The 14035-nt window shown below is 35.5% G+C and overlaps 52 non-coding genes across 52 annotated transcripts; all 52 read right to left on the bottom strand.

The window, feature by feature from the left end:
- Positions 1–75: 75 nt before the first annotated feature.
- On the bottom strand, positions 76–194 carry LOC145297942 (5S ribosomal RNA). Its single transcript, XR_013870356.1, has one exon. It is a non-coding gene; the product is annotated as a 5S ribosomal RNA (ribosomal RNA).
- A 151-nt stretch (positions 195–345) lies between these two features.
- Positions 346–464, bottom strand: LOC145297941 (5S ribosomal RNA). The gene has a single exon (XR_013870355.1). It is a non-coding gene; the product is annotated as a 5S ribosomal RNA (ribosomal RNA).
- Positions 465–615: 151 nt separating this feature from the next.
- Positions 616–734, bottom strand: LOC145300955 (5S ribosomal RNA). The gene has a single exon (XR_013873161.1). It is a non-coding gene; the product is annotated as a 5S ribosomal RNA (ribosomal RNA).
- A 151-nt stretch (positions 735–885) lies between these two features.
- Positions 886–1004, bottom strand: LOC145299483 (5S ribosomal RNA). The gene has a single exon (XR_013871738.1). It is a non-coding gene; the product is annotated as a 5S ribosomal RNA (ribosomal RNA).
- Positions 1005–1153: 149 nt separating this feature from the next.
- LOC145301755 (5S ribosomal RNA) lies at positions 1154–1272 on the bottom strand. The gene has a single exon (XR_013873696.1). It is a non-coding gene; the product is annotated as a 5S ribosomal RNA (ribosomal RNA).
- Positions 1273–1424: 152 nt separating this feature from the next.
- LOC145301754 (5S ribosomal RNA) lies at positions 1425–1543 on the bottom strand. Its single transcript, XR_013873695.1, has one exon. It is a non-coding gene; the product is annotated as a 5S ribosomal RNA (ribosomal RNA).
- A 150-nt stretch (positions 1544–1693) lies between these two features.
- On the bottom strand, positions 1694–1812 carry LOC145301753 (5S ribosomal RNA). The gene has a single exon (XR_013873694.1). It is a non-coding gene; the product is annotated as a 5S ribosomal RNA (ribosomal RNA).
- Positions 1813–1961: 149 nt separating this feature from the next.
- Positions 1962–2080, bottom strand: LOC145299961 (5S ribosomal RNA). The gene has a single exon (XR_013872202.1). It is a non-coding gene; the product is annotated as a 5S ribosomal RNA (ribosomal RNA).
- Positions 2081–2231: 151 nt separating this feature from the next.
- Positions 2232–2350, bottom strand: LOC145301752 (5S ribosomal RNA). The gene has a single exon (XR_013873693.1). It is a non-coding gene; the product is annotated as a 5S ribosomal RNA (ribosomal RNA).
- A 151-nt stretch (positions 2351–2501) lies between these two features.
- Positions 2502–2620, bottom strand: LOC145301751 (5S ribosomal RNA). Its single transcript, XR_013873692.1, has one exon. It is a non-coding gene; the product is annotated as a 5S ribosomal RNA (ribosomal RNA).
- Positions 2621–2769: 149 nt separating this feature from the next.
- LOC145301749 (5S ribosomal RNA) lies at positions 2770–2888 on the bottom strand. Its single transcript, XR_013873690.1, has one exon. It is a non-coding gene; the product is annotated as a 5S ribosomal RNA (ribosomal RNA).
- Positions 2889–3040: 152 nt separating this feature from the next.
- LOC145301748 (5S ribosomal RNA) lies at positions 3041–3159 on the bottom strand. Its single transcript, XR_013873689.1, has one exon. It is a non-coding gene; the product is annotated as a 5S ribosomal RNA (ribosomal RNA).
- A 150-nt stretch (positions 3160–3309) lies between these two features.
- On the bottom strand, positions 3310–3428 carry LOC145301747 (5S ribosomal RNA). Its single transcript, XR_013873688.1, has one exon. It is a non-coding gene; the product is annotated as a 5S ribosomal RNA (ribosomal RNA).
- Positions 3429–3577: 149 nt separating this feature from the next.
- LOC145301746 (5S ribosomal RNA) lies at positions 3578–3696 on the bottom strand. The gene has a single exon (XR_013873687.1). It is a non-coding gene; the product is annotated as a 5S ribosomal RNA (ribosomal RNA).
- Positions 3697–3847: 151 nt separating this feature from the next.
- On the bottom strand, positions 3848–3966 carry LOC145301745 (5S ribosomal RNA). The gene has a single exon (XR_013873686.1). It is a non-coding gene; the product is annotated as a 5S ribosomal RNA (ribosomal RNA).
- A 151-nt stretch (positions 3967–4117) lies between these two features.
- Positions 4118–4236, bottom strand: LOC145301744 (5S ribosomal RNA). The gene has a single exon (XR_013873685.1). It is a non-coding gene; the product is annotated as a 5S ribosomal RNA (ribosomal RNA).
- A 151-nt stretch (positions 4237–4387) lies between these two features.
- On the bottom strand, positions 4388–4506 carry LOC145299649 (5S ribosomal RNA). Its single transcript, XR_013871899.1, has one exon. It is a non-coding gene; the product is annotated as a 5S ribosomal RNA (ribosomal RNA).
- Positions 4507–4657: 151 nt separating this feature from the next.
- Positions 4658–4776, bottom strand: LOC145301148 (5S ribosomal RNA). Its single transcript, XR_013873349.1, has one exon. It is a non-coding gene; the product is annotated as a 5S ribosomal RNA (ribosomal RNA).
- A 149-nt stretch (positions 4777–4925) lies between these two features.
- LOC145301743 (5S ribosomal RNA) lies at positions 4926–5044 on the bottom strand. The gene has a single exon (XR_013873684.1). It is a non-coding gene; the product is annotated as a 5S ribosomal RNA (ribosomal RNA).
- A 152-nt stretch (positions 5045–5196) lies between these two features.
- Positions 5197–5315, bottom strand: LOC145301742 (5S ribosomal RNA). Its single transcript, XR_013873683.1, has one exon. It is a non-coding gene; the product is annotated as a 5S ribosomal RNA (ribosomal RNA).
- Positions 5316–5465: 150 nt separating this feature from the next.
- LOC145299648 (5S ribosomal RNA) lies at positions 5466–5584 on the bottom strand. Its single transcript, XR_013871898.1, has one exon. It is a non-coding gene; the product is annotated as a 5S ribosomal RNA (ribosomal RNA).
- Positions 5585–5735: 151 nt separating this feature from the next.
- LOC145299419 (5S ribosomal RNA) lies at positions 5736–5854 on the bottom strand. Its single transcript, XR_013871676.1, has one exon. It is a non-coding gene; the product is annotated as a 5S ribosomal RNA (ribosomal RNA).
- Positions 5855–6003: 149 nt separating this feature from the next.
- On the bottom strand, positions 6004–6122 carry LOC145301741 (5S ribosomal RNA). The gene has a single exon (XR_013873682.1). It is a non-coding gene; the product is annotated as a 5S ribosomal RNA (ribosomal RNA).
- Positions 6123–6274: 152 nt separating this feature from the next.
- LOC145301740 (5S ribosomal RNA) lies at positions 6275–6393 on the bottom strand. Its single transcript, XR_013873681.1, has one exon. It is a non-coding gene; the product is annotated as a 5S ribosomal RNA (ribosomal RNA).
- Positions 6394–6544: 151 nt separating this feature from the next.
- LOC145301738 (5S ribosomal RNA) lies at positions 6545–6663 on the bottom strand. The gene has a single exon (XR_013873679.1). It is a non-coding gene; the product is annotated as a 5S ribosomal RNA (ribosomal RNA).
- Positions 6664–6812: 149 nt separating this feature from the next.
- On the bottom strand, positions 6813–6931 carry LOC145301737 (5S ribosomal RNA). Its single transcript, XR_013873678.1, has one exon. It is a non-coding gene; the product is annotated as a 5S ribosomal RNA (ribosomal RNA).
- Positions 6932–7083: 152 nt separating this feature from the next.
- On the bottom strand, positions 7084–7202 carry LOC145301736 (5S ribosomal RNA). Its single transcript, XR_013873677.1, has one exon. It is a non-coding gene; the product is annotated as a 5S ribosomal RNA (ribosomal RNA).
- A 151-nt stretch (positions 7203–7353) lies between these two features.
- Positions 7354–7472, bottom strand: LOC145301735 (5S ribosomal RNA). Its single transcript, XR_013873676.1, has one exon. It is a non-coding gene; the product is annotated as a 5S ribosomal RNA (ribosomal RNA).
- Positions 7473–7623: 151 nt separating this feature from the next.
- On the bottom strand, positions 7624–7742 carry LOC145300325 (5S ribosomal RNA). The gene has a single exon (XR_013872553.1). It is a non-coding gene; the product is annotated as a 5S ribosomal RNA (ribosomal RNA).
- Positions 7743–7893: 151 nt separating this feature from the next.
- LOC145301734 (5S ribosomal RNA) lies at positions 7894–8012 on the bottom strand. Its single transcript, XR_013873675.1, has one exon. It is a non-coding gene; the product is annotated as a 5S ribosomal RNA (ribosomal RNA).
- Positions 8013–8163: 151 nt separating this feature from the next.
- On the bottom strand, positions 8164–8282 carry LOC145301733 (5S ribosomal RNA). The gene has a single exon (XR_013873674.1). It is a non-coding gene; the product is annotated as a 5S ribosomal RNA (ribosomal RNA).
- A 149-nt stretch (positions 8283–8431) lies between these two features.
- On the bottom strand, positions 8432–8550 carry LOC145300710 (5S ribosomal RNA). The gene has a single exon (XR_013872922.1). It is a non-coding gene; the product is annotated as a 5S ribosomal RNA (ribosomal RNA).
- Positions 8551–8701: 151 nt separating this feature from the next.
- On the bottom strand, positions 8702–8820 carry LOC145301732 (5S ribosomal RNA). The gene has a single exon (XR_013873673.1). It is a non-coding gene; the product is annotated as a 5S ribosomal RNA (ribosomal RNA).
- A 151-nt stretch (positions 8821–8971) lies between these two features.
- LOC145301731 (5S ribosomal RNA) lies at positions 8972–9090 on the bottom strand. Its single transcript, XR_013873672.1, has one exon. It is a non-coding gene; the product is annotated as a 5S ribosomal RNA (ribosomal RNA).
- A 151-nt stretch (positions 9091–9241) lies between these two features.
- LOC145301730 (5S ribosomal RNA) lies at positions 9242–9360 on the bottom strand. The gene has a single exon (XR_013873671.1). It is a non-coding gene; the product is annotated as a 5S ribosomal RNA (ribosomal RNA).
- Positions 9361–9511: 151 nt separating this feature from the next.
- LOC145299386 (5S ribosomal RNA) lies at positions 9512–9630 on the bottom strand. The gene has a single exon (XR_013871644.1). It is a non-coding gene; the product is annotated as a 5S ribosomal RNA (ribosomal RNA).
- A 151-nt stretch (positions 9631–9781) lies between these two features.
- Positions 9782–9900, bottom strand: LOC145300367 (5S ribosomal RNA). The gene has a single exon (XR_013872593.1). It is a non-coding gene; the product is annotated as a 5S ribosomal RNA (ribosomal RNA).
- A 151-nt stretch (positions 9901–10051) lies between these two features.
- On the bottom strand, positions 10052–10170 carry LOC145301729 (5S ribosomal RNA). Its single transcript, XR_013873670.1, has one exon. It is a non-coding gene; the product is annotated as a 5S ribosomal RNA (ribosomal RNA).
- A 151-nt stretch (positions 10171–10321) lies between these two features.
- LOC145299647 (5S ribosomal RNA) lies at positions 10322–10440 on the bottom strand. Its single transcript, XR_013871897.1, has one exon. It is a non-coding gene; the product is annotated as a 5S ribosomal RNA (ribosomal RNA).
- Positions 10441–10591: 151 nt separating this feature from the next.
- On the bottom strand, positions 10592–10710 carry LOC145301727 (5S ribosomal RNA). The gene has a single exon (XR_013873668.1). It is a non-coding gene; the product is annotated as a 5S ribosomal RNA (ribosomal RNA).
- Positions 10711–10862: 152 nt separating this feature from the next.
- LOC145301726 (5S ribosomal RNA) lies at positions 10863–10981 on the bottom strand. The gene has a single exon (XR_013873667.1). It is a non-coding gene; the product is annotated as a 5S ribosomal RNA (ribosomal RNA).
- Positions 10982–11133: 152 nt separating this feature from the next.
- LOC145301725 (5S ribosomal RNA) lies at positions 11134–11252 on the bottom strand. The gene has a single exon (XR_013873666.1). It is a non-coding gene; the product is annotated as a 5S ribosomal RNA (ribosomal RNA).
- A 151-nt stretch (positions 11253–11403) lies between these two features.
- LOC145301724 (5S ribosomal RNA) lies at positions 11404–11522 on the bottom strand. The gene has a single exon (XR_013873665.1). It is a non-coding gene; the product is annotated as a 5S ribosomal RNA (ribosomal RNA).
- A 151-nt stretch (positions 11523–11673) lies between these two features.
- On the bottom strand, positions 11674–11792 carry LOC145299675 (5S ribosomal RNA). The gene has a single exon (XR_013871924.1). It is a non-coding gene; the product is annotated as a 5S ribosomal RNA (ribosomal RNA).
- Positions 11793–11943: 151 nt separating this feature from the next.
- Positions 11944–12062, bottom strand: LOC145299829 (5S ribosomal RNA). Its single transcript, XR_013872073.1, has one exon. It is a non-coding gene; the product is annotated as a 5S ribosomal RNA (ribosomal RNA).
- Positions 12063–12211: 149 nt separating this feature from the next.
- Positions 12212–12330, bottom strand: LOC145301723 (5S ribosomal RNA). Its single transcript, XR_013873664.1, has one exon. It is a non-coding gene; the product is annotated as a 5S ribosomal RNA (ribosomal RNA).
- A 151-nt stretch (positions 12331–12481) lies between these two features.
- On the bottom strand, positions 12482–12600 carry LOC145299673 (5S ribosomal RNA). Its single transcript, XR_013871922.1, has one exon. It is a non-coding gene; the product is annotated as a 5S ribosomal RNA (ribosomal RNA).
- A 151-nt stretch (positions 12601–12751) lies between these two features.
- LOC145301722 (5S ribosomal RNA) lies at positions 12752–12870 on the bottom strand. Its single transcript, XR_013873663.1, has one exon. It is a non-coding gene; the product is annotated as a 5S ribosomal RNA (ribosomal RNA).
- Positions 12871–13019: 149 nt separating this feature from the next.
- Positions 13020–13138, bottom strand: LOC145301721 (5S ribosomal RNA). Its single transcript, XR_013873662.1, has one exon. It is a non-coding gene; the product is annotated as a 5S ribosomal RNA (ribosomal RNA).
- A 150-nt stretch (positions 13139–13288) lies between these two features.
- On the bottom strand, positions 13289–13407 carry LOC145299925 (5S ribosomal RNA). The gene has a single exon (XR_013872167.1). It is a non-coding gene; the product is annotated as a 5S ribosomal RNA (ribosomal RNA).
- Positions 13408–13556: 149 nt separating this feature from the next.
- Positions 13557–13675, bottom strand: LOC145301720 (5S ribosomal RNA). The gene has a single exon (XR_013873661.1). It is a non-coding gene; the product is annotated as a 5S ribosomal RNA (ribosomal RNA).
- A 152-nt stretch (positions 13676–13827) lies between these two features.
- Positions 13828–13946, bottom strand: LOC145301719 (5S ribosomal RNA). Its single transcript, XR_013873660.1, has one exon. It is a non-coding gene; the product is annotated as a 5S ribosomal RNA (ribosomal RNA).
- Positions 13947–14035: the final 89 nt, after the last annotated feature.

Below are 14035 nucleotides of genomic sequence, written 5' to 3'. Positions count from 1 at the left end.
TTGTTTTTTTTTATCTAATATTTTACATTAAAATCGAACGCATTTTTATGAGTTTTTCCAAAAATTCTGGGGAAATGCTTACAGCACCTGGTATTCCCAAGCGGTCACCCATCTAAGTACTGACCAGGCTCTACGTTGCTTAACTTCGGGGATCGGACGAGAACCGGTGTTTTCAACGTGATATGGCCGTAAGCGAAGACGTGCCATAATTTTAACTATTACAATTTCAATATTTATTTACCAAATCTGATAATGTAATGATATTTTGTTTTTTGTTTTTTTATCTAATATTTTACATTAAAATCGAACGCATTTTTATGAGTTTTTCCAAAAATTCTGGGGAAATGCTTACAGCACCTGGTATTCCCAAGCGGTCACCCATCTAAGTACTGACCAGGCTCTACGTTGCTTAACTTCGGGGATCGGACGAGAACCGGTGTTTTCAACGTGATATGGCCGTAAGCGAAGACGTGCCATAATTTTAACTATTACAATTTTAATATTTATTTACCAAATCTGATAATGTAATGATATTTTGTTTTTTGTTTTTTTATCTAATATTTTACATCAAAATCGAACGCATTTTTATGAGTTTTTCCAAAAATTCAGGGGAAATGCTTACAGCACCTGGTATTCCCAAGCGGTCACCAATCTAAGTACTGACCAGGTTCTACGTTGCTTAACTTCGGGGATCGGACGAGAACCGGTGTTTTCAACGTGATATGGCCGTAAGCGAAGACGTGCCATAATTTTAACTATTACAATTTCAATATTTATTTACCAAATCTGATAATGTAATGATATTTTGTTTTTTGTTTTTTTATCTAATATTTTACATTAAAATCGAACGCATTTTTATGAGTTTTTCCAAAAATTCAGGGGAAACGCTTACAGCACCTGGTATTCCCAAGCGGTCACCCATCTAAGTACTGACCGGGCTCTACGTTGCTTAACTTCGGGGATCGGACGAGAACCGGTGTTTTCAACGTGATATGGCCGTAAGCGAAGAAGTGCGATAATTTTAACTATTACAATTTCAATATTTGTTTACCAAATCTGATAATTTAATGATACTTTATTTGTTTTTTTTACCTACTATTTTACATTAAAATCGAACGCATTTTTATGAGTTTTTCCAAAAATTCAGGGGAAATGCTTACAGCACCTGGTATTCCCAAGCGGTCACCCATCTAAGTACTGACCAGGCTCTACGTTGCTTAACTTCGGGGATCGGACGAGAACCGGTGTTTTCAACGTGATATGGCCGTAAGCGAAGACGTGCCATAATTTTAACTATTACAATTTTAATATTTATTTACCAAATCTGATAATGTAATGATATTTTGTTTTTTGTTTTTTTTATCTAATATTTTACATTAAAATCGAACGCATTTTTATGAGTTTTTCCAAAAATTCAGGGTTAATGCTTACAGCACCTGGTATTCCCAAGCGGTCACCCATCTAAGTACTGACCAGGCTCTACGTTGCTTAACTTCGGGGATCGGACGAGAACCGGTGTTTTCAACGTGATATGGCCGTAAGCGAAGACGTGCGATAATTTTAACTATTACAATTTCAATATTTGTTTACCAAATCTGATAATTTAATGATACTTTATTTGTTTTTTTTTATCTAATATTTTACATTAAAATCGAACGCATTTTTATGAGTTTTTCCAAAAATTCAGGGGAAATGCTTACAGCACCTGGTATTCCCAAGCGGTCACCCATCTAAGTACTGACCAGGCTCTACGTTGCTTAACTTCGGGGATCGGACGAGAACCGGTGTTTTCAACGTGATATGGCCGTAAGCGAAGACGTGCCATAATTTTAACTATTACAATTTCAATATTTATTTACCAAATCTGATAATTTAATGATACTTTAATTGTTTTTTTTACCTAATATTTTACATTAAAATCGAACGCATTTTTATGAGTTTTTCCAAAAATTCAGGGGAAATGCTTACAGCACCTGGTATTCCCAAGCGGTCACCCATCTAAGTACTGACCAGACTCTACGTTGCTTAACTTCGGGGATCGGACGAGAACCGGTGTTTTCAACGTGATATGGCCGTAAGCGAAGACGTGCCATAATTTTAACTATTACAATTTCAATATTTATTTACCAAATCTGATAATGTAATGATATTTTGTTTTTTGTTTTTTTATCTAATATTTTACATTAAAATCGAACGCATTTTTATGAGTTTTTCCAAAACTTCAGGGGAAATGCTTACAGCACCTGGTATTCCCAAGCGGTCACCCATCTAAGTACTGACCAGGCTCTACGTTGCTTAACTTCGGGGATCGGACGAGAACCGGTGTTTTCAACGTGATATGGCCGTAAGCGAAGACGTGCCATAATTTTAACTATTACAATTTCAATATTTATTTACCAAATCTGATAATGTAATGATATTTTGTTTTTTGTTTTTTTATCTAATATTTTACATTAAAATCGAACGCATTTTTATGAGTTTTTCCAAAAATTCAGGGGAAATGCTTACAGCACCTGGTATTCCCAAGCGGTCACCCATCTAAGTACTGACCAGGCTCTACGTTGCTTAACTTCGGGGATCGGACGAGAACCGGTGTTTTCAACGTGATATGGCCGTAAGCGAAGAAGTGCGATAATTTTAACTATTACAATTTCAATATTTATTTACCAAATCTGATAATTTAATGATACTTTATTTGTTTTTTTTACCTACTATTTTACATTAAAATCGAACGCATTTTTATGAGTTTTTCCAAAAATTCAGGGGAAATGCTTACAGCACCTGGTATTCCCAAGCGGTCACCCATCTAAGTACTGACCAGGCTCTACGTTGCTTAACTTCGGGGATCGGACGAGAACCGGTGTTTTCAACGTGATATGGCCGTAAGCGAAGACGTGCCATAATTTTAACTATTACAATTTTAATATTTATTTACCAAATCTGATAATGTAATGATATTTTGTTTTTTGTTTTTTTTATCTAATATTTTACATTAAAATCGAACGCATTTTTATGAGTTTTTCCAAAAATTCAGGGGAAATGCTTACAGCACCTGGTATTCCCAAGCGGTCACCCATCTAAGTACTGACCAGGCTCTACGTTGCTTAACTTCGGGGATCGGACGAGAACCGGTGTTTTCAACGTGATATGGCCGTAAGCGAAGAAGTGCGATAATTTTAACTATTACAATTTCAATATTTGTTTACCAAATCTGATAATTTAATGATACTTTATTTGTTTTTTTTTATCTAATATATTACATTAAAATCGAACGCATTTTTATGAGTTTTTCCAAAAATTCAGGGGAAATGCTTACAGCACCTGGTATTCCCAAGCGGTCACCCATCTAAGTACTGACCAGGCTCTACGTTGCTTAACTTCGGGGATCGGACGAGAACCGGTGTTTTCAACGTGATATGGCCGTAAGCGAAGACGTGCCATAATTTTAACTATTACAATTTCAATATTTATTTACCAAATCTGATAATTTAATGATACTTTAATTGTTTTTTTTACCTAATATTTTACATTAAAATCGAACGCATTTTTATGAGTTTTTCCAAAAATTCAGGGGAAATGCTTACAGCACCTGGTATTCCCAAGCGGTCACCCATCTAAGTACTGACCAGGCTCTACGTTGCTTAACTTCGGGGATCGGACGAGAACCGGTGTTTTCAACGTGATATGGCCGTAAGCGAAGACGTGCCATAATTTTAACTATTACAATTTCAATATTTATTTACCAAATCTGATAATGTAATGATATTTTGTTTTTTGTTTTTTTATCTAATATTTTACATTAAAATCGAACGCATTTTTATGAGTTTTTCCAAAAATTCAGGGGAAATGCTTACAGCACCTGGTATTCCCAAGCGGTCACCCATCTAAGTACTGACCAGGCTCTACGTTGCTTAACTTCGGGGATCGGACGAGAACCGGTGTTTTCAACGTGATATGGCCGTAAGCGAAGACGTGCCATAATTTTAACTATTACAATTTCAATATTTATTTACCAAATCTGATAATGTAATGATATTTTGTTTTTTGTTTTTTTATCTAATATTTTACATTAAAATCGAACGCATTTTTATGAGTTTTTCCAAAACTTCAGGGGAAATGCTTACAGCACCTGGTATTCCCAAGCGGTCACCCATCTAAGTACTGACCAGGCTCTACGTTGCTTAACTTCGGGGATCGGACGAGAACCGGTGTTTTCAACGTGATATGGCCGTAAGCGAAGACGTGCCATAATTTTAACTATTACAATTTTAATATTTATTTACCAAATCTGATAATGTAATGATATTTTGTTTTTTGTTTTTTTATCTAATATTTTACATTAAAATCGAACGCATTTTTATGAGTTTTTCCAAAAATTCAGGGGAAATGCTTACAGCACCTGGTATTCCCAAGCGGTCACCCATCTAAGTACTGACCAGGTTCTACGTTGCTTAACTTCGGGGATCGGACGAGAACCGGTGTTTTCAACGTGATATGGCCGTAAGCGAAGACGTGCCATAATTTTAACTATTACAATTTCAATATTTATTTACCAAATCTGATAATGTAATGATATTTTGGTTTTTGTTTTTTTATCTAATATTTTACATTAAAATCGAACGCATTTTTATGAGTTTTTCCAAATATTCAGGGGAAACGCTTGCAGCACCTTGTATTCCCAAGCGGTCACCCATCTAAGTACTGACCAGGCTCTACGTTGCTTAACTTCGGGGATCGGACGAGAACCGGTGTTTTCAACGTGATATGGCCGTAAGCGAAGACGTGCCATAATTTTAACTATTACAATTTCAATATTTATTTACCAAATCTGATAATTTAATGATACTTTAATTGTTTTTTTTACCTAATATTTTACATTAAAATCGAACGCATTTTTATGAGTTTTTCCAAAAATTCAGGGGAAATGCTTACAGCACCTGGTATTCCCAAGCGGTCACCCATCTAAGTACTGACCAGGCTCTACGTTGCTTAACTTCGGGGATCGGACGAGAACCGGTGTTTTCAACGTGATATGGCCGTAAGCGAAGACGTGCCATAATTTTAACTATTACAATTTCAATATTTATTTACCAAATCTGATAATGTAATGATATTTTGTTTTTTGGTTTTTTTATCTAATATTTTACATTAAAATCGAACGCATTTTTATGAGTTTTTCCAAAAATTCAGGGGAAATGCTTACAGCACCTGGTATTCCCAAGCGGTCACCCATCTAAGTACTGACCAGGCTCTACGTTGCTTAACTTCGGGGATCGGACGAGAACCGGTGTTTTCAACGTGATATGGCCGTAAGCGAAGACGTGCCATAATTTTAACTATTACAATTTTAATATTTATTTACCAAATCTGATAATGTAATGATATTTTTTTTTTGTTTTTTTATCTAATATTTTACATTACAATCGAACGCATTTTTATGAGTTTTTCCAAAAATTCAGGGGAAATGCTTACAGCACCTGGTATTCCCAAGCGGTCACCCATCTAAGTACTGACCAGGTTCTACGTTGCTTAACTTCGGGGATCGGACGAGAACCGGTGTTTTCAACGTGATATGGCCGTAAGCGAAGACGTGCCATAATTTTAACTATTACAATTTCAATATTTATTTACCAAATCTGATAATGTAATGATATTTTGTTTTTTGTTTTTTTATATAATATTTTACATTAAAATCGAACGCATTTTTATGAGTTTTTCCAAAAATTCAGGGGACACGCTTACAGCACCTGGTATTCCCAAGCGGTCACCCATCTAAGTACTGACCAGGCTCTACGTTGCTTAACTTCGGGGATCGGACGAGAACCGGTGTTTTCAACGTGATATGGCCGTAAGCGAAGACGTGCCATAATTTTAACTATTACAATTTCAATATTTATTTACCAAATCTGATAATTTTATGATACTTTATTTGTTTTTTTTACCTACTATTTTACATTAAAATCGAACGCATTTTTATGAGTTTTTCCAAAAATTCAGGGGAAATGCTTACAGCACCTGGTATTCCCAAGCGGTCACCCATCTAAGTACTGACCAGGCTCTACGTTGCTTAACTTCGGGGATCGGACGAGAACCGGTGTTTTCAACGTGATATGGCCGTAAGCGAAGACGTGCCATAATTTTAACTATTACAATTTTAATATTTATTTACCAAATCTGATAATGTAATGATATTTTGTTTTTTGTTTTTTTTATCTAATATTTTACATTAAAATCGAACGCATTTTTATGAGTTTTTCCAAAAATTCAGGGGAAATGCTTACAGCACCTGGTATTCCCAAGCGGTCACCCATCTAAGTACTGACCAGGCTCTACGTTGCTTAACTTCGGGGATCGGACGAGAACCGGTGTTTTCAACGTGATATGGCCGTAAGCGAAGAAGTGCCATAATTTTAACTATTACAATTTCAATATTTGTTTACCAAATCTGATAATTTAATGATACTTTATTTGTTTTTTTTTTATCTAATATTTTACATTAAAATCGAACGCATTTTTATGAGTTTTTCCAAAAATTCAGGGGAAATGCTTACAGCACCTGGTATTCCCAAGCGGTCACCCATCTAAGTACTGACCAGGCTCTACGTTGCTTAACTTCGGGGATCGGACGAGAACCGGTGTTTTCAACGTGATATGGCCGTAAGCGAAGACGTGACATAATTTTAACTATTACAATTTCAATATTTATTTACCAAATCTGATAATTTAATGATACTTTAATTGTTTTTTTTACCTAATATTTTACATTAAAATCGAACGCATTTTTATGAGTTTTTCCAAAAATTCAGGGGAAATGCTTACAGCACCTGGTATTCCCAAGCGGTCACCCATCTAAGTACTGACCAGGCTCTACGTTGCTTAACTTCGGGGATCGGACGAGAACCGGTGTTTTCAACGTGATATGGCCGTAAGCGAAGACGTGCCATAATTTTAACTATTACAATTTTAATATTTATTTACCAAATCTGATAATGTAATGATATTTTGTTTTTTGTTTTTTTTATCTAATATTTTACATTAAAATCGAACGCATTTTTATGAGTTTTTCCAAAAATTCAGGGGAAATGCTTACAGCACCTGGTATTCCCAAGCGGTCACCCATCTAAGTACTGACCAGGCTCTACGTTGCTTAACTTCGGGGATCGGACGAGAACCGGTGTTTTCAACGTGATATGGCCGTAAGCGAAGACGTGCCATAATTTTAACTATTACAATTTCAATATTTATTTACCAAATCTGATAATGTAATGATATTTTGTTTTTTGTTTTTTTATCTAATATTTTACATTAAAATCGAACGCATTTTTATGAGTTTTTCCAAAAATTCAGGGGAAATGCTTACAGCACCTGGTATTCCCAAGCGGTCACCCATCTAAGTACTGACCAGGCTCTACGTTGCTTAACTTCGGGGATCGGACGAGAACCGGTGTTTTCAACGTGATATGGCCGTAAGCGAAGACGTGCCATAATTTTAACTATTACAATTTCAATATTTATTTACCAAATCTGATAATGTAATGATATTTTGTTTTTTGTTTTTTTATCTAATATTTTACATTAAAATCGAACGCATTTTTATGAGTTTTTCCAAAAATTCAGGGGAAATGCTTACAGCACCTGGTATTCCCAAGCGGTCACCCATCTAAGTAATGACCAGGCTCTACGTTGCTTAACTTCGGGGATCGGACGAGAACCGGTGTTTTCAACGTGATATGGCCGTAAGCGAAGACGTGCCATAATTTTAACTATTACAATTTCAATATTTATTTACCAAATCTGATAATGTAATGATATTTTGTTTTTTGTTTTTTTATCTAATATTTTACATTAAAATCGAACGCATTTTTATGAGTTTTTCCAAAAATTCAGGGGAAATGCTTACAGCACCTGGTATTCCCAAGCGGTCACCCATCTAAGTACTGACCAGGCTCTACGTTGCTTAACTTCGGGGATCGGACGAGAACCGGTGTTTTCAACGTGATATGGCCGTAAGCGAAGACGTGCCATAATTTTAACTATTACAATTTCAATATTTATTTACCAAATCTGATAATGTAATGATATTTTGTTTTTTGTTTTTTTATCTAATATTTTACATTAAAATCGAACGCATTTTTATGAGTTTTTCCAAAAATTCAGGGGAAATGCTTACAGCACCTGGTATTCCCAAGCGGTCACCCATCTAAGTACTGACCAGGCTCTACGTTGCTTAACTTCGGGGATCGGACGAGAACCGGTGTTTTCAACGTGATATGGCCGTAAGCGAAGAAGTGCCATAATTTTAACTATTACAATTTCAATATTTATTTACCAAATCTGATAATTTAATGATACTTTATTTGTTTTTTTTACCTAATATTTTACATTAAAATCGAACGCATTTTTATGAGTTTTTCCAAAAATTCAGGGGAAATGCTTACAGCACCTGGTATTCCCAAGCGGTCACGCATCTAAGTACTGACCAGGCTCTACGTTGCTTAACTTCGGGGATCGGACGAGAACCGGTGTTTTCAACGTGATATGGCCGTAAGCGAAGACGTGCCATAATTTTAACTATTACAATTTCAATATTTATTTACCAAATCTGATAATGTAATGATATTTTGTTTTTTGTTTTTTTATCTAATATTTTACATTAAAATCGAACGCATTTTTATGAGTTTTTCCAAAACTTCAGGGGAAATGCTTACAGCACCTGGTATTCCCAAGCGGTCACCCATCTAAGTACTGACCAGGCTCTACGTTGCTTAACTTCGGGGATCGGACGAGAACCGGTGTTTTCAACGTGATATGGCCGTAAGCGAAGACGTTCCATAATTTTAACTATTACAATTTCAATATTTTTTTATCAAATCTGATAATGTAATGATATTTTGTTTTTTGTTTTTTTATCTAATATTTTACATTAAAATCGAACGCATTTTTATGAGTTTTTCCAAAAATTCAGGGGAAATGCTTACAGCACCTGGTATTCCCAAGCGGTCACCCATCTAAGTACTGACCAGGCTCTACGTTGCTTAACTTCGGGGATCGGACGAGAACCGGTGTTTTCAACGTGATATGGCCGTAAGCGAAGACGTGCCATAATTTTAACTATTACAATTTCAATATTTATTTACCAAATCTGATAATGTAATGATATTTTGTTTTTTGTTTTTTTATCTAATATTTTACATTAAAATCGAACGCATTTTTATGAGTTTTTCCAAAACTTCAGGGGAAATGCTTACAGCACCTGGTATTCCCAAGCGGTCACCCATCTAAGTACTGACCAGGCTCTACGTTGCTTAACTTCGGGGATCGGACGAGAACCGGTGTTTTCAACGTGATATGGCCGTAAGCGAAGACGTGCCATAATTTTAACTATTACAATTTTAATATTTATTTACCAAATCTGATAATGTAATGATATTTTGTTTTTTGTTTTTTTATCTAATATTTTACATTAAAATCGAACGCATTTTTATGAGTTTTTCCAAAAATTCAGGGGAAATGCTTACAGCACCTGGTATTCCCAAGCGGTCACCCATCTAAGTACTGACCAGGTTCTACGTTGCTTAACTTCGGCGATCGGACGAGAACCGGTGTTTTCAACGTGATATGGCCGTAAGCGAAGACGTGCCATAATTTTAACTATTACAATTTCAATATTTATTTACCAAATCTGATAATGTAATGATATTTTGTTTTTTGTTTTTTTATCTAATATTTTACATTAAAATCGAACGCATTTTTATGAGTTCTTCCAAAAATTCAGGGGAAATGCTTACAGCACCTGGTATTCCCAAGCGGTCACCCATCTAAGTACTGACCAGGCTCTACGTTGCTTAACTTCGGGGATCGGACGAGGACCGGTGTTTTCAACGTGATATGACCGTAAGCGAAGACGTGCCATAATTTTAACTATTACAATTTCAATATTTATTTACCAAATCTGATAATGTAATGATATTTTGTTTTTTGTTTTTTTATCTAATATTTTACATTAAAATCTAACGCATTTTTATGAGTTTTTCCAAAACTTCAGGGGAAATGCTTACAGCACCTGGTATTCCCAAGCGGTCACCCATCTAAGTACTGACCAGGCTCTACGTTGCTTAACTTCGGGGATCGGACGAGAACCGGTGTTTTCAACGTGATATGGCCGTAAGCGAAGACGTGCCATAATTTTAACTATTACAATTTTAATATTTATTTACCAAATCTGATAATGTAATGATATTTTGTTTTTTGTTTTTTTATCTAATATTTTACATTAAAATCGAACGCATTTTTATGAGTTTTTCCAAAAATTCAGGGGAAATGCTTACAGCACCTGGTATTCCCAAGCGGTCACCCATCTAAGTACTGACCAGGTTCTACGTTGCTTAACTTCGGGGATCGGACGAGAACCGGTGTTTTCAACGTGATATGGCCGTAAGCGAAGACGTGCCATAATTTTAACTATTACAATTTCAATATTTATTTACCAAATCTGATAATGTAATGATATTTTGTTTTTTGTTTTTTTATCTAATATTTTACATTAAAATCGAACGCATTTTTATGAGTTCTTCCAAAAATTCAGGGGAAATGCTTACAGCACCTGGTATTCCCAAGCGGTCACCCATCTAAGTACTGACCAGGCTCTACGTTGCTTAACTTCGGGGATCGGACGAGAACCGGTGTTTTCAACGTGATATGGCCGTAAGCGAAGACGTGCCATAATTTTAACTATTACAATTTTAATATTTATTTACCAAATCTGATAATGTAATGATATTTTGTTTTTTGTTTTTTTTATCTAATATTTTACATTAAAATCGAACGCATTTTTATGAGTTTTTCCAAAACTTCAGGGGAAATGCTTACAGCACCTGGTATTCCCAAGCGGTCACCCATCTAAGTACTGACCAGGCTCTACGTTGCTTAACTTCGGGGATCGGACGAGAACCGGTGTTTTCAACGTGATATGGCCGTAAGCGAAGACGTGCCATAATTTTAACTATTACAATTTTAATATTTATTTACCAAATCTGATAATGTAATGATATTTTGTTTTTTGTTTTTTTTATCTAATATTTTACATTAAAATCGAACGCATTTTTATGAGTTTTTCCAAAAATTCAGGGGAAATGCTTACAGCACCTGGTATTCCCAAGCGGTCACCCATCTAAGTACTGACCAGGCTCTACGTTGCTTAACTTCGGGGATCGGACGAGAACCGGTGTTTTCAACGTGATATGGCCGTAAGCGAAGACGTGCCATAATTTTAACTATTACAATTTCAATATTTATTTACCAAATCTGATAATGTAATGATATTTTGTTTTTTGTTTTTTTATCTAATATTTTACATTAAAATCGAACGCATTTTTATGAGTTTTTCCAAAAATTCAGGGGAAATGCTTACAGCACCTGGTATTCCCAAGCGGTCACCCATCTAAGTACTGACCAGGCTCTACGTTGCTTAACTTCGGGGATCGGACGAGAACCGGTGTTTTCAACGTGATATGGCCGTAAGCGAAGACGTGCCATAATTTTAACTATTACAATTTCAATATTTATTTACCAAATCTGATAATGTAATGATATTTTGTTTTTTGTTTTTTTATCTAATATTTTACATTAAAATCGAACGCATTTTTATGAGTTTTTCCAAAAATTCAGGGGAAATGCTTACAGCACCTGGTATTCCCAAGCGGTCACCCATCTAAGTACTGACCAGGCTCTACGTTGCTTGACTTCGGGGATCGGACGAGAACCGGTGTTTTCAACGTGATATGGCCGTAAGCGAAGACGTGCCATAATTTTAACTATTACAATTTCAATATTTATTTACCAAATCTGATAATGTAATTATATTTTGTTTTTTGTTTTTTTATCTAATATTTTACATTAAAATCGAACGCATTTTTATGAGTTTTTCCAAAAATTCAGGGGAAATGCTTACAGCACCTGGTATTCCCAAGCGGTCACCCATCTAAGTACTGACCAGGCTCTACGTTACTTAACTTCGGGGATCGGACGAGAACCGGTGTTTTCAACGTGATATGGCCGTAAGCGAAGAAGTGCCATAATTTTAACTATTACAATTTCAATATTTATTTACCAAATCTGATAATTTAATGATACTTTATTTGTTTTTTTTACCTAATATTTTACATTAAAATCGAACGCATTTTTATGAGTGTTTCCAAAAATTCAGGGGAAATGCTTACAGCACCTGGTATTCCCAAGCGGTCACCCATCTAAGTACTGACCAGGCTCTACGTTGCTTAACTTCGGGGATCGGACGAGAACCGGTGTTTTCAACGTGATATGGCCGTAAGCGAAGACGTGCCATAATTTTAACTATTACAATTTCAATATTTATTTACCAAATCTGATAATGTAATGATATTTTGTTTTTTGTTTTTTTATCTAATATTTTACATTAAAATCGAACGCATTTTTATGAGTTTTTCCAAAAATTCAGGGGAAATGCTTACAGCACCTGGTATTCCCAAGCGGTCACCCATCTAAGTACTGACCAGGCTCTACGTTGCTTGACTTCGGGGATCGGACGAGAACCGGTGTTTTCAACGTGATATGGCCGTAAGCGAAGACGTGCCATAATTTTAACTATTACAATTTCAATATTTATTTACCAAATCTGATAATGTAATGATATTTTGTTTTTTGTTTTTCTATCTAATATTTTACATTAAAATCGAACGCATTTTTATGAGTTTTTCCAAAACTTCAGGGGAAATGCTTACAGCACCTGGTATTCCCAAGCGGTCACCCATCTAAGTACTGACCAGGCTCTACGTTGCTTAACTTCGGGGATCGGACGAGAACCGGTGTTTTCAACGTGATATGGCCGTAAGCGAAGACGTGCCATAATTTTAACTATTACAATTTCAATATTTATTTACCAAATCTGATAATTTAATGATACTTTAATTGTTTTTGTTACCTAATATTTTACATTAAAATCGAACGCATTTTTATGAGTTTTTCCAAAAATTCAGGGGAAATGCTTACAGCACCTGGTATTCCCAAGCGGTCACCCATCTAAGTACTGACCAGGCTCTACGTTGCTTAACTTCGGGGATCGGACGAGAACCGGTGTTTTCAACGTGATATGGCCGTAAGCGAAGACGTGCCATAATTTTAACTATTACAATTTCAATATTTATTTACCAAATCTGATAATTTAATGATACTTTAATTGTTTTTTTTACCTAATATTTTACATTAAAATCGAACGCATTTTTATGAGTTTTTCCAAAAATTCAGGGGGAAATGTTTACAGCACCTGGTATTCCCAAGCGGTCACCCATCTAAGTACTGACCAGGCTCTACGTTGCTTAACTTCGGGGATCGGACGAGAACCGGTGTTTTCAACGTGATATGGCCGTAAGCGAAGACGTGCCATAATTTTAACTATTACAATTTCAATATTTATTTACCAAATCTGATAATTTAATGATACTTTAATTGTTTTTTTTACCTAATATTTTACATTAAAATCGAACGCATTTTTATGAGTTTTTCCAAAAATTCAGGGGAAATGCTTACAGCACCTGGTATTCCCAAGCGGTCACCCATCTAAGTACTGACCAGGCTCTACGTTGCTTAACTTCGGGGATCGGACGAGAACCGGTGTTTTCAACGTGATATGGCCGTAAGCGAAGACGTGCCATAATTTTAACTATTACAATTTTAATATTTATTTACCAAATCTGATAATGTAATGATATTTTGTTTTTTGTTTTTTTTATCTAATATTTTACATTAAAATCGAACGCATTTTTATGAGTTTTTCCAAAAATTCAGGGGAAATGCTTACAGCACCTGGTATTCCCAAGCGGTCACCCATCTAAGTACTGACCAGGCTCTACGTTGCTTAACTTCGGGGATCGGACGAGAACCGGTGTTTTCAACGTGATATGGCCGTAAGCGAAGACGTGCCATAATTTTAACTATTAAAATTTCAATATTTATTTACCAAATCTGATAATGTAATGATATTTTGTTTTTTGTTTTTCTA

This window comes from Euprymna scolopes, chromosome 18 (genome assembly GCF_053919585.1).
Source record: "Euprymna scolopes isolate OS-2025 chromosome 18, ASM5391958v1, whole genome shotgun sequence".
Lineage (NCBI taxonomy): Eukaryota > Metazoa > Mollusca > Cephalopoda > Sepiida > Sepiolidae > Euprymna > Euprymna scolopes.
Note: the sequence above shows the minus strand (reverse complement) of the source record. Positions and strands in the feature narration are given on the sequence as shown.